This window comes from Pelophylax lessonae (genome assembly GCF_965119305.1).
Source record: "Pelophylax lessonae genome assembly, chromosome: 11".
In the NCBI taxonomy this organism is placed as follows: domain Eukaryota; kingdom Metazoa; phylum Chordata; class Amphibia; order Anura; family Ranidae; genus Pelophylax; species Pelophylax lessonae.
Genome location: NC_138778.1, coordinates 19,174,227 through 19,189,129, shown reverse-complemented (window position 1 = coordinate 19,189,129; position 14,903 = coordinate 19,174,227).

The window sequence follows — 14,903 nt, the reverse complement described above, 5'->3', positions numbered from 1 at the left end:
TATATATATATATATATATATATATATATATATATATATAAATATATATATGTATATATATATATATATATATATATATATATATATATATATATATATATGTATGTATATATGTGTATGTATATATGTGTATGTATATTATATATATATATATAAATATATATATATATATTAAGGGCTTTTTTTCTCAGAGAATAGGAACAGGATCTCCCCCTATTAAAATCACCCCTTGTCTCTGCCCCTACCCTCCTCTGAGCACCAACTCTTGGTTCCACCCCCTACCCACATCCCAGTACCGCCTCTTTTAGAGAATAACTAACCAAGTTTTTTTTGTGGTTCTAAGTAATTTGCATGGACTTTGGCAATGATAACAAAAAAACAGTAAAATAGTTCCCTCACAGCCAGCAACAATAGATTCCACCCCAGCTACAATAGACCCCATCCCAGCCACACTTGACCCCCCCCCCCCGCCAATAACAGATTCACTGAGCAACAATAGATCTCCCTCCAACAATGATAGACCACACAACAGCAAAAATAGATCCCCCTGCAATGACAGATCCCCCCAGCAACAAAAGACCACACCCCAGCAACAATAGATCCCCCTCAAAAATAGATCCACCAGGAACAATAGACCCCTCACACAACATTATATCCCCCCTGCCCCCAGCAACAATGGACCCCCTGTTGCAGAATACATCCCAGCAACATTAAACTCCCAGCAACGACAGATTTCTAGCAGCAAGCAACAATAGACTTCTAACTCAACAGTAGATCCCTGCCAGCAACAATTGACACCTTAGCAACATAAGACACCCCCTGGCATCAATAGTCTCCAATGCAAAAATAAACCCCTGCCAGTTACAATGGATCCACCAGTAGCCAGCATCATATCCCCTCAAGAATCCCTTACCATTACATGCATTCAGTGCTGGAGGTGCCGGAAATGCGTTCCTCCGCGTTCCCGCTGAAAAAAAGCCCTGTGTATATATATATAATTTTGTTTAGTGTATATATGTACAGTGCATCCGGAACGTATTCACAGAGCTTCACTTTTCCCACATTTTGTTATGTTATAGCCTTATTCCAAAATAGATTAAATTCATTATTTTCCTCAAAATTCTACAAACAATACCCCATAATGACAACATGAAAGAAAATTGTTTGAAATCTTTGCAAATGTATTCGATATAAAAAAAATGGAAAAAATCCCATGTAAATAAGTATCACAGCCTTTGCCATGACACTCAAAATTGAGCTCAAGTGCATCCTGTTTCCGCTGATCATCCTTGAGATGTTTCTACAACTTGATTGGAGTCCACCTGTGGTAAATTCAGTTGATTGGACATGATTTGGAAAGGCACACACCTGTCTATATAAGGATCCACAATTATCAGTGCATGTCAGAGCACAAACCAAGCCATGAAGTCCAAGGAATTGTCTGTAGACCTCCGAGACAGGATTGTATGGAGGCACAGATCTGGGGAAGGGTACAGAAAGATGTCTGCAGCATTGAAAGTCCCAATGAGCACAGTGGCCTCCATCATCCGTAAATGGAAGAAGTTTGGAACCACCAGGACTCTTCCTAGAGCGGGCCGCTCGGCCAAACTGATCAATCGGGGGAGAAGGGCCTTAGTCAGGAAGGTGACCAAGAACCCGATGGTCACTCTGACAGAGCTCTAGCGTTTCTCTGCGGAGAGAGGAGAACCTTCCAGAAGAACAACCATCTTTGCAGCACTCCACCAATCAGGCCTGTATGGTAGAGCGGCCAGACGGAAGCCACTCCTCAGTAAAAGGCACATGACAGCCCACCTGGAGTTTGCCAAAAGACGCCTGAAGGACTCTCAGACCATGAGAAACAAAATTCTCTGGTCTGATGAAACAAAGATTGAACTCTTTGCCTGAATTGCAAGCGTCATGTCTGGAGGAAACCAGGCACCGCTCATCACCTGGCCAATACCATCCCTACAGTGAAGCATGGTGGTGGCAGCATCAGGCTGTGGGGATGTTTTTCAGTTGCAAGGACTGGAAGACTAGTCAGGATTGAGGGAAAGATGAATGAAGCAATGTGCAGAGACATCCTTGATGAAAACCTGCTCCAGAGCACTCTGGACCTCAGACTGGGGTGAAAGTTCGTCTTCCAACAGGACAACGGCCCTAAGCACATAGCCAAGAAAACAAAGGAGTGACTACGGGACAACTCTGTGAATGTCCTTGAGTGGCCCAGCCAGAGCCCAGACTTGAACCCGAGAAAACATCTCTGAAGAGATCTATAAATGGCTGTGCACCGAGTCACCGACGCTCCCCATCCAACCTGATGGAGCTTGAGAGGTCCTGCAAAGAAGAATGGGAGAAACTGCCCAAAAATAGGTGTGCCAAGCTTGTAGCATCATACTCAAAAAGATTTGAGGCTGTAATTGGTGCCAAAGAAGCTTCAACAAAGTATTGAGCAAAGGCTGTGATACTTATGTACATGGGATTTCTTTTATTTTTTATGTTAAAAAATTTGCAAAGATTTCAAACAAACTTCTTTCACGTTGTCCTTATGGGGAAATGTTTGTAGAATTTTTGAGGAAAATAAATTTATTCCATTTTGGAATAAGGCTGTAACATAACAAAATGTGGAAAATGTGAAGTGCTGTGAAAACTTTCCAGATTCACAGTATATACACTCACCGGCCACTTTATTAGGGACACCCGTTCAATTGCTTGGTAACACAAATTGCTAATCAGCCAATCACATGGCAGCACCTCAATGCATTTAGGCATCTAGACGTGGTAAGGACGACTTGCTGAAGTTTAACCACTTGCCTACTGCTCATAGTAATCCTACTGCAGCAGGTTGGCTCCCCTGGATCCAGCGATGTAGACCTACATCGCTGGACTCCTAGTGGTCTCAGCGGCGCACGCGTGCCACCGGAGGCTCGCTCCCGCTGTGTTTAGACACAGCAGGAGTCGGGCCGGAGGAGGAGCAATCGCCGCCTCCCTTCCCCGATCGTCGGGGAAAGTGTGAGAAGATCTGCCCGCTTATCTAAACAAAGCAGGCGGATCTTCTCTGTGACAGACAGGGAGAGATTACAGGATTCAGCATAGCTGAACCTAAAGCCTTGTACACACGCAACGATTATCGGCCGACCGATCGGCCGTCTTTTGTCCAGTGTTGTTGCGTTTGTTGAAATGTGCTCTAGACTGCACACAAATTTTCTCGGCCAACAACAACCAACTTCAGAAGTAATGTCATGTGCTGGTTAACTTTCCGTGTGTTTTCTCTTCTCTGAGCATGCCCAGTCTGATTTTTATCTGCCGAAATCTGTACTAACTGATGGAAAATCGGCCGTTCTGTTGATGGCCAACAAACATTTTATAGCATGCACACCAGATTTTGTTCGGCTGAAAAGTCGGAGTCGGTTGTCGAAAGCATCATACTAACAAGCCGAAAATCGGCCAATCGGACGTTGGCCGAAAATTCACGGCCAACTATCGATGCGTGTGTGCGAGGCATAAGATCTCTGTCTCTGTCACAGAACCCCCCTCCCCCCACACACGTCAGTAAGCATGAGGCTCACATTTAACCCTTTGATCACCCACAGGGTTAACCCCTTCCCTGCCAGTGTCATAATTACAGTAACAGTGCATATTTTTAGCACTGATTACTGTAGTAATGTCACTGGTCCCCCCAAATGTGTCAAAAATATCAGTCAGGGGTCCGATCTGTCCGCCGCAATGTTGCAGTCCCGAAAAAAAATCGCAGATCACCGCCATTACTAGTAAAAAAAAAAAAAAAAAACAATAAAAATTACATAAATCTTTCCCGTAGTTAGTAGACGCAATAACTTTTGCGCAAACCAATCAAAATACGCTTATTGGGATTTTTTTTACCAAAAGTATGTAGCAGAAAACAAATTGGCCTAAAATGTAAAAAAAAATTAGATTTTTGTTTATAGCGCAAAAATTAAAAATTTGCAGAGGTGATCAAATACCACCAAAAGAAAGCTCTATTTGTGGGGAAAAAAACAAAAAACTGTGCCTGAACAAAGATGGTGCCGTCCTTCTGAAAAAAAAAAAAAAAAGCAGATGAAGGAGATGGAGTCATGTGATCTCTGATCAATTATTGGAATAAAAAGAAAACAAAAATGTTTTTATTTTTATCACTTTTTATAAAGATATGTAATATACAGTGCCTTGCGAAAGTATTCGGCCCCCTTGAACTTTGCGACCTTTTGCCACATTTCAGGCTTCAAACATAAAGATATAAAACTGTAATTTTTTGTGAAGAATCAACAACAAGTGGGACACAATCATGAAGTGGAACAAAATTTATTGGATATTTCAAACTTTTTTAACAAATAAAAAACTGAAAAATTGGGCGTGCAAAATTATTCAGCCCCCTTAAGTTAATACTTTGTAGCGCCACCTTTTGCTGCGATTACAGCTGTAAGTCGCTTGGGGTATGTCTCTATCAGTTTTGCACATCGAGAGACTGAAATTTTTGCCCATTCCTCCTTGCAAAACAGCTCGAGCTCAGTGAGGTTGGATGGAGAGCGTTTGTGAACAGCAGTTTTCAGTTCTTTCCACAGATTCTCGATTGGATTCCGGTCTGGACTTTGACTTGGCCATTCTAACACCTGGATATGTTTATTTGTGAACCATTCCATTGTAGATTTTGCTTTATGTTTTGGATCATTGTCTTGTTGGAAGACAAATCTCCATCCCAGTCTCAGGTCTTTTGCAGACTCCATCAGGTTTTCTTCCAGAATGGTCCTGTATTTGGCTCCATCCATCTCCCCATCAATTTTAACCATCTTCCCTGTCCCTGCTGAAGAAAAGCAGGCCCAAACCATGATGCTGCCACCACCATGTTTGACAGTGGGGATGGTGTGTTCAGGGTGATGAGCTGTGTTGCTTTTACGCCAAACATAACGTTTTGCATTGTTGCCAAAAAGTTTGAATTTGGTTTCATCTGAGCAGAGCACCTTCTTCCACATGTTTGGTGTCTCCCAGGTGGCTTGTGGCAAACTTTAAACGACACTTTTTATGGATATCTTTGAGAAATGACTTTCTTCTTGCCACTCTTCCATAAAGGCCAGATTTGTGCAGTATACGACTGATTGTTGTCCTATGGACAGAGTCTCCCACCTCAGCTGTAGATCTCTGCAGTTCATCCAGAGTGATCATGGGCCTCTTGGCTGCATCTCTGATCAGTCTTCTCCTTGTATGAGCTGAAAGTTTAGAGGGACGGCCAGGTCTTCGTAGATTTGCAGTGGTCTGATACTCCTTCCATTTCAATATTATCGCTTGCACAGTGCTCCTTGGGATGTTTAAAGCTTGGGAAATCTTTTTGTATCCAAATCTGGCTTTAAACTTCTCCACAACAGTATCTCGGACCTTCCTGGTGTGTTCCTTGTTCTTCATGATGCTCTTTGCGCTTTAAACGGACCTCTGAGACTATCACAGTGCAGGTGCATTTATACGGAGACTTGATTACACACAGGTGGATTCTATTTATCATCATTAGTCATTTAGGTCAACATTGGATCATTCAGAGATCCTCACTGAACTTCTGGAGAGAGTTTGCTGCACTGAAAGTAAAGGGGCTGAATAATTTTGCACACCCAATTTTTCAGTTTTTTATTTGTTAACAAAGTTTGAAATACCCAATAAATTTTGTTCCACTTCCTGATAGTGTCCCACTTGTTGTTGATTCTTCACTAAAAATTACAGTTTTATATCTTTATGTTTGAAGCCTGAAATGTGGCAAAAGGTCGTAAAGTTCAAGGGGGCCGAATACTTTTGCAAGGCACTGTATATAGACTTCCTGTTATATCTGTACATTGGGGAGGCACGGATGGAGGAGGGGAATATCGGAATACGAATCGCCGGGGGGAAGCTCCATGCAATCACAGACAGCGATCTCAGGAAACGCTTGGCTCACAATAATATTCTCTCTCTTTTTTTTCTGATGTGTTTAACATTTCAGCCGTCAGTTTCCAGAGCGATGCCTCTTGTTTATTCACATCCCTAAAGGCCGCTAATCCGCATTGTGAGGTGATCGCCCTGTTCCATAATCAGCTGGAACTGACGTGTCATTAATATGCACAGACAGGACACGTTAGTCAGGCGTGAGGATTCCAGAAACTCAGTGACACCTTCGCTGCCTCAGTTATATCTCAGTCATGGCAGACGGGCTACTGGACTGGGAATGGGTCAGTCGTGTGCCGGAACGTCTCAGGAAAACGCAACAAAGTATTACTGTGCGGGATTCAGATACTGATCCTCACTATCCTTGGCCTTACTGCTGACACCAATGCTGGGGGCATTCACTGACATCATTGCTGGGGGTTATAATTGCATTCACTGAAACCATTACTGGGGGTTATAATTGCATTCACTGACATCATTGCTGGGGGTTATAATTGCATTCACTGACACCATTACTGGGGGTTATAATTGCATTCACTGACACCAGTGCTGGGGGTTATAATTGCATTCACTGACACCAGTGCTGGGGGTTATAATTGCATTCACTGACACCAGTGCTGGGGGTTATAATTGCATTCACTGATACCATTACTGGGGGTTATAATTGCATTCACTGACACCATTACTGGGGGTTATAATTGCATTCACTGACACCATTACTGGGGGTTATAATTGCATTCACTGACACCAGTGCTGGGGGTTATAATTGCATTCACTGACACCATTACTGGGGGTTATAATTGCATTCCCCGACATCATTACTGGGGGTTAGAATTGCACCCACTGACACCATTACTGGGGGTTATAATTGCATTCCCCGACATCATTACTGGGGGTTAGAATTGCACCCACTGACACCAGTGCTGGGGACTATTATTGACTAAACTGACACCAATACTGGGGACTATTGTTGCGTCATGTGACACCAATGATGGGGGTTACCATTGCATTCACTGACACCAATGCTGAGAGTTATTATTGCATCCACAGATATGCAATGCTGGGAGTTATCACTGCATCCACTGAAACCTGTGTTGACGTGTATTATTGCATCCACAGACACCAATGCTTGGGGCTAATATTGAATCCATTGATAACAATGTTGCATTCACTGACACCAATGCTGGGGGTTATCACTGCATCCACTGAAACCAGTGTTGGGGTTTATTATTGCATCCACAGACATCAATGCTGGAGATTATATTTGCATCCACTGTCACCAATCTTGGGGGCTATTATTAAATTGTAAGCTCTTCTGAGCAGGACCCTCATAATCCTCTTGTATTTTGGTACATAGCCCAATCAGGTATATGGGTATATAGCCCAATCAGGTATATAGCCCAGTCAGGTATATAGGTATATAGCCCAATTAGGTATATAGCCCAATTAGGTATATAGGTATATAGCCCAATCAGGTATATAGGTATTTAGCCCAATTAGGTATATAGGTATATAGCCCAATCAGATAGGTATATAGCCCAATTAGGTATATAGGTATATAGCCCAATTAGGTATATAGGTATATAGCCCAATCAGGTGTATAGGTATATAGCCCAATTAGGTATATAGCCCAATCAGGCATATAGGTATATAGCCCAATCAGGTATATAGGTATATAGCCCAATTAGGTATATAGCCCAATCAGGTATATAGGTATATAGGCCAATCGGGTATATAGCTAAGGTGAGGGCAGTTATTATTGCATCCACAGACATCAATGCTGGAGATTATATTTGCATCCACTGTCACCAATCTTGGGGGCTATTATTAGATTGTAAGCTCTTCTGAGCAGGACCCTCATAATCCTCTTGTATTTTGGTACATAGCCCAATCAGGTATATAGGTATATAGCCCAATCAGGTATATAGCCCAGTCAGGTATATAGGTATATAGCCCAATTAGGTATATAGCCCAATCAGGTATATAGGTATTTAGCCCAATTAGGTATATAGGTATATAGCCCAATCAGATAGGTATATAGCCCAATTAGGTATATAGGTATATAGCCCAATTAGGTATATAGGTATATAGCCCAATCAGGTGTATAGGTATATAGCCCAATTAGGTATATAGCCCAATCAGGCATATAGGTATATAGCCCAATCAGGTATATAGGTATATAGCCCAATTAGGTATATAGCCCAATCAGGTATATAGGTATATAGGCCAATCGGGTATATAGCTAAGGTGAGGGCAGTGCTGGGACAAGGTCATCCAGTGCCCAGGGCAAAGATGCCAAACTTCATCCCCCCCTTCCTTTAGGATTAGGGCCAGCAGTGATACCACTGCCAATACTCCTGTCAATCATACAACAGAAACAACTGGCACAGGGCACCCCCATCCCATCAATCCTGACACAATCGCATTGCAGTAGTATAGGTGCAGGAACTCCTCCTTTCTGGGTCAATTCTTGCCTCTGCCCCTTCCCACCTCCGAACACCGTTTCTTGATTCAACCACCCCCTAACCCCTACCTCTCAGTGCCGCCCCCTTTAGAGAATACAGAGCCAGGTATAATTTTGTGGTGCTAAGTAATTTGTATGGAATTTGGTAATGATAGCAAGAAAATCAGTAAAATAGATCCCTTGCAGCCACCAGAAATAGACCCTCCCCAGCAACCACAGATCTTAAAGCAACCAGCATCAATAGACCTCTTCCTCAACAGCAGGTCATATCCAGCAACAATTGACTCCCCAGCATCATAAGCCCCCATCCAGCAAACCAGCAACAATTGACCTCTCAAGAAACAATAAACAACCATGCATAAATATATCCCCTCCAGCAACAATAGATACTCCAGCAGCCAGTATCAATAGACCCTCCAGCACGCCCCAGCACCCCTTGCCATTAAATATAATACCATTCAGTACTGAAGGTGCCGGAACTGCGTTCCCCCGCGTTCCTGCTGAAAAAAAGCCCTGATGACATGTATACTAATTCCTGAACAGTGAAGCTGAGTCTATTCAGCTTAAGGCTACATTCACACCTGAGCGTAGCGTTTTTGCGCGTTTTTTACCGCGATTTTTACCGCGATTTTTACCACGATTTACAGGCGTTTTTTGTGCAGGCGTTTTTTAATTGAATAGATACCAATGGAAAACGCCTGTAATCTGCCCAAAAAGAAGCTTGTGTACTTTTTTGAGCGTTGGGCGTTTTGCTTACAGCGTCAAAACGCTCAGATGTGAACAGGGGCCATTGAAATGAATAGGATTTGTCTTGTTGGGCGTTTTGAGAGCTGATCCTAGAGCAGAAAAACTCCCCAAAAACGCCCCAAAATGCCTAGATGTGAACGGAGCCTTACTGTAATTGATTGATCCGGGTTCCTGCTCTATGGGCTGTGTATTGTATAACAAAACCAGAAAGCCGTTTATCCCTTCATCTGATTTTCCTGTCAGTTCCCGGTCTAATTTTGATGTTCCGTCTAAAAACACCACGTCAATAGCAGCCTAAACAAAAGCAAGAGAAATAAACTGCGCAAATGTTTTAGCGAGGAAAGCAGCAATCAGCGCTGCCCTCGTCGGAGCAATTACCCGGAATCTGTGATGAAATTATAACGCAGCGTATATGGGAATGCAAAACAAGTGGAGGGATGAAAAAAAGGCAGCAATTAGGAAATTACACACAATTATCACAGACTGGGAGATTAATTGGAATGAGTTGGAGGCCCCTCCATGCGGAATTTACTTACCCATCACAAACAACACTATATTACCAAAAGTATTGGGACGCCTGCTTTTACACGCACATAAACTTTAGGCCCCTTTCAGATGGGCTTCCCGATGCGGTCTGCCTGTCAGTTTTTCAGGCGGACCTGATGGGATGCTCCATGCACCCCTATGGAGCAGCGGATGTCAGCGGTGACATCTCCGCTGACAGCCGCTGCTATCAGGTCCGATCCTGTCCATGAAATCTAGACGGATGGAAACCCTATTTTTTTCCTTTTTTTTGAGACTAACAGTCTGCCTGCCGGAAGCCACGGTTGTCCACTCTGCAATTCTTTTGTCTTTTGCATCTGCTAAGTTCACTCTGGCCCAGCCTCAGCAAGAGCCTCTGCAATTTTTCGGACTTCAGTTGTCCATTTTGGATGACACCTGGCCGGCTTTACCACCCACTATACCATCTATACCTTTATAATAAGTGAGACACTATCAATCAGACTGCGGCTAACCCATTGATTTTAATACCCTTGCAAGCATTATTTATTCCATGTACAGTCAACCATAACACCACTCAAAGCCACCCCTGAGGAAGAAGATTCACGGTCTTCGAAACGCGTCGGGTTCTGGTCTTTGTATAATGTGGTTGGTTACTGTATTGGCATAATGTGTTCTGCTTGCATTTGCTTTTAAATTTTGGACATCTATGCTTAATAAAATATTAGAACCACAATTATATTTTTTTTAGACCTTTGTGCCTAAAAAATCCCATTCTAGGGGAACCTTCCCAATCTTTGCCTTTTTTTTTTTTTTTTTTTTGAGACTAATGACACTGTAATTGTATATCTATAAAATGTGCCTCATGGACAGTGCATCCGGAAAGTATTCACAGTGCTTCACTTTTTCCACATTATGTTATGTTACAGCAGGGGTGTCAAACTCCATTTAATCGAGGGCCGCATCAGCAATATGATTGCCCTCAAAAGGGCCGGTTGTATCTGTAAGTCTAGATATCCAGAGCATCCCTTACCCTTACATAAGACGTCAGGAGCCTCCCCAACATCAGAAGTTGAGTCCCCCACCCTCCCTTACATCACAGTGAGTGCACCCCCCTTACCTTGTGCTGCTGCTGGGAAGAAGCTAGAGGCATTGCTGGAAAGCAGAAAGAACAGGGTTTTGAGGAGGGCTGGAGCTCTCCTGCAGCTGTAGGAGAGGTGGGAGGGCCACATAAAATGGCCCAGGGGGCCGGATTCGGCCTGCGGGCCTTGTGTTTGACACATGTGTGTTTCAGCCTTATTCCAAAATGGATTCAATTGATTATTTTCCTCAAAATTCTACAAACAATCCCCCATAATGACAACGTGAAAGAAGTTTGTTTGAAATTTGTGCAAATGTATTAAAAAATAAAAAAGGAAGAAAATCCCAAGTATTCACAGCCTTTACCATGACACTCAAAATTGAGCTCAGGTGCATGCTGTTTCCACTGATTATCCTTGAGATGTTTCTACAACTTGATTGGAGTCCACCTATAGTAAATTCAGTTGATTGGACATGATTTGGGAAGGCACACCTGTCTATAAAGTCCCACAGTTATCAGTGCATTTCAGAGCACAAACCAAGCCACGAAGTCCAAGGAATTGTCTGTAGACAGGATTGTATGGAGGCACAATTCTGGGGAAGGGTACGGAAAAATTTCTGCAGCAATGAAGGTCCCATTGAGCACAGTGGACTCACTCACTCTCCATTGGACCCAACAGGACTCTTCCTAGAATGGACTGCCTGAGGGATTTGGGGGAGAAGGGCCTTTGTCAGGGAGGTGACGAAGAATCCGATGGTCACTCTGACAGAGCTCCAGAATTTCTCTGTGGAGAGAGGAGAACCTTCCAGAAGAGCAACCATCTCTGCAGCACTCCACCAATCAGGCTTGTATGGTAGAGGGGCCAGATTTCAAACAAACTTCTTCCACGTTGTCATTATGGAGGATTGTTTGTAGAATTTTAAGGGAAATAATGAATTTAATCCATTTTGGAATAAGGCTGTAGCATAACAAAATGTGAGTTTGGTATTGGGACTTTTAAGGTGCTGATAATTAATGAAATAATGGAGAAAAAATAATTTTTTGTAAAAACAAATTTTACACATTTTATTGAATCAATTTAACAAACAAATTTTATTTCTTTTAAAAACACATTAAAGAGAAAGAAAAGAACTTGATTATGTCTGCTGAACATGTTTCGCCATCTTGTGGTGGCTTCTTCAGGAGACTAACGAACATCTTTGACAAGTAATCTTTCTATATTTAATGAAAAAATATTGATGAGAATATAGCATATGTACATATGTAAACAGCAACTGTAAGCAATTAGAACAATCACAATATACAGAAGCCATACAATTCAGTAATGACTATGAGAACAACTCAAAAAACATACCTTAAATAATCAAGTTGTGCCAGTTTATGGAAAAAAATGGTAGGTGATAAATGCCTTTAGACAGGTAGAGGTGGATGACAACAGATGTCAGAAGTGTGGATGGAGTAGAGGTGTAGTTGGAGTAGAAGTGTGGTTGGAGTAGGAGTGTGGTTGGAGTAGAAGTGTGGTTGGAGTAGAAGTGCGGTTGTAGTAGGAGTGTGGTTGGAGTAGAAGTGTGGTTGGAGTAGAAGTGTGGTTGGAGTAGAAGTTGGATGGAGTAGAAGTGTGGTTGGAGTAGAAGTGTGAATGGAGTAGAAGTGTGGATGGAGTAGAGGTGTGGCTGGAGTAGAAGTGTGGTTGGAGTAGAAGTGTGGTTGGAGTAGAAGTGTGGTTGGAGTAGGAGTGTGGATGGAGTAGGAGTGTGGATGGAGTAGAAGCGTGGATGGAGTAGAAGCGTGGTTGGAGAAGAAGCGTGGTTGGAGTAGAAGCGTAGATGGAGTAGAAGTGTGGTTGGAGTAGAAGCGTGGATGGAGTAGAAGCGTGGTTGGAGTAGAAGCGTGGATGGAGTAGAAGCGTGGTTGGAGTAGAAGAGTGGTTGGAGTTGAAGCGTGGTTCGAGTAGGAGCGTGGATGGAGTAGGAGCGTGGATGGAGTAGAAGCGTGGATGGAGTAGAAGCGTGGTTGGAGTAGAAGCGTGGTTGGAGTAGAAGCGTGGTTGGAGTAGAAGCGTGGTTGGAGTAGAAGCGTGGATGGAGTAGAAGCGTGGATGGAGTAAGAGCGTGGTTTGAGTAGGAGCGTGGTTCGAGTAGAAGCGTGGTTGGAGTAGAAGCGTGGTTGGAGTAGAAGCGTGGATGGAGTAGAAGCGTGGTTGGAGTAGAGGCGTGGTTGAAGTAGGAGCGTGGTTGGAGTAGAAGCGTGGATGGAGTAGAAGCGTGGTTGGAGTAGAAGCGTGGATGGAGTAGGAGCGTGGATGGAATAGGAGCGTGGTTGGAGTAGGAGCGTGGTTGGAGTAGGAGCGTGGTTGGAGTAGAAGCGTGGATGGAGTAGAAGCGTGGATGGAGTAGGAGCGTGGTTGGAGTAGAAGCGTGGATGGAGTAGAAGCGTGGTTGGAGTAGGAGCGTGGTTGGATTAGAAGCGTGGATGGAGTAGAAGCGTGGATGGAGTAGAAGCGTGGTTGGAGTAGAAGCGTGGTTGGAGTAGGACCGTGGATGGAGTAGAAGTGTGAATGCAGTAGGAGCGTGGTTGGAGTAGAAGCGTGGTTGGAGTAGAAGCGTGGTTGGAGTAGAAGCCTGGTTGGAGTAGAAGCGTAAATGGAGTAGAAGCGTGGTTGGAGTAGAAGTGCGGTTGGAGACAGCCTGGGAGGGCCCATAATATCCAGCGGCTCTCTATTGCTAAACTTGAGAGCATATTTGGATAGTTGTGGTCATCAGTACCTAAATAAAAATATGAATAACCTCTCATACTCAATGGCAAAATGAACATTTGCCTCTATCCAGGTGATCTTTGTCCTGTTTACATCATAGGAGTGTGAAATGCGATTTCTGGGTTCTTCCAGCAGCAGACAGACGGCGGTAATGGGTGTGAAGTTGGCATGAATTTTCCGTTGCATAACTTTCTCCTTCACACACATTGAGACGGTCATTTTCACCTCTGAGTCATGCATGAAGCAAATCGCTGCGCTCTCCGACTGTTTCAGCCACTCAGCAAATCCAGAAGTGGGTAAGAAAGCGCGGACTTCTGATTAGCCAGACTAAAGTGTTAAAAGGAGACTCCGGGGAGAGGTAAAAGCCTTTGATGGCGGTCCAGCGGTTGCTACTTTTCCCTTGGAGGAGTCAATCGGCAAAGCCCATAATAGCTCACTACCATTTTTAACCACTTCAGCCCCGGGAAAGGTTTTACCAGGTCATTTTATTTTTTTGCGATACGGCACTGCGTTACTTTATCTGACAATTGCGCGGCCGTGCGGCGCTGTACCCAAATAAAATTGATATCCCTTTTCCCCACAAATAGAGCTTTCTTTTGGTGGTATTTGATCACCTCTGTGGTTTTTATTTTTCTGCGCTATAAACAAAAAAAGAGCGACAATTCTGAAAAAAAATATTTTTAACTTTCTGCTATAAAACATCCAATACAAAAATGTAAAAAAACATATTTCTTCATGTTTAGGCCAATATGAATTCTGCTACTGATATTTTGGGTAAAAAAAATCCCAATAAGCGTATTTTGAAGTTTTCTCGTTTTTTTTTGGGGGGGGGCATTTGATCTGGGGGGGATTTCAGCAGGGGGGCGGATTGTTACTGGGAGGAGGGGAAATTTATGCTTAGGCATAAGCATGCAGAATAGTGCTCCGTGTATTTTTCTTTGGGGGGGGGTGTTGCTGACACATAATGCTCATACATCTTGGGGGGGGGCACAGTTTGGCATGTTCACTCTGGGCTGCAGATGACATTGTCCCAGCACTGGTCACAGAGCCACTCCAGTCTCTGCATGTATCCTGACAATATTGTCAGGATCCACACAGGTCCCTGATCGACAGCTGGCTCAGCTCTTCATCTGTCCCCGTATCATCACGTACATTATAAGGTTAAAAGCCCTGCTTAGAGAGGAAGCTATAGAGGACCGGTTGTACTACTAGAACATGGTAAAAATGATTACGGTATATCTGCTGTGGAGGATGGCTGGGAAGTAAGGCTTAGAAGGTTCCTTTGATAAAGCCAGAATAAAATAAAGTTTTACACCATTTAGGTATCTTTCCATTTATTTTCCCTACATGCTATTATGGAGCATCATCCCTACCATTATTTGCGAGGCTGCACTAACTATAGAGGAGGAAAGGAGTGAATGGTTTCATTTATACAG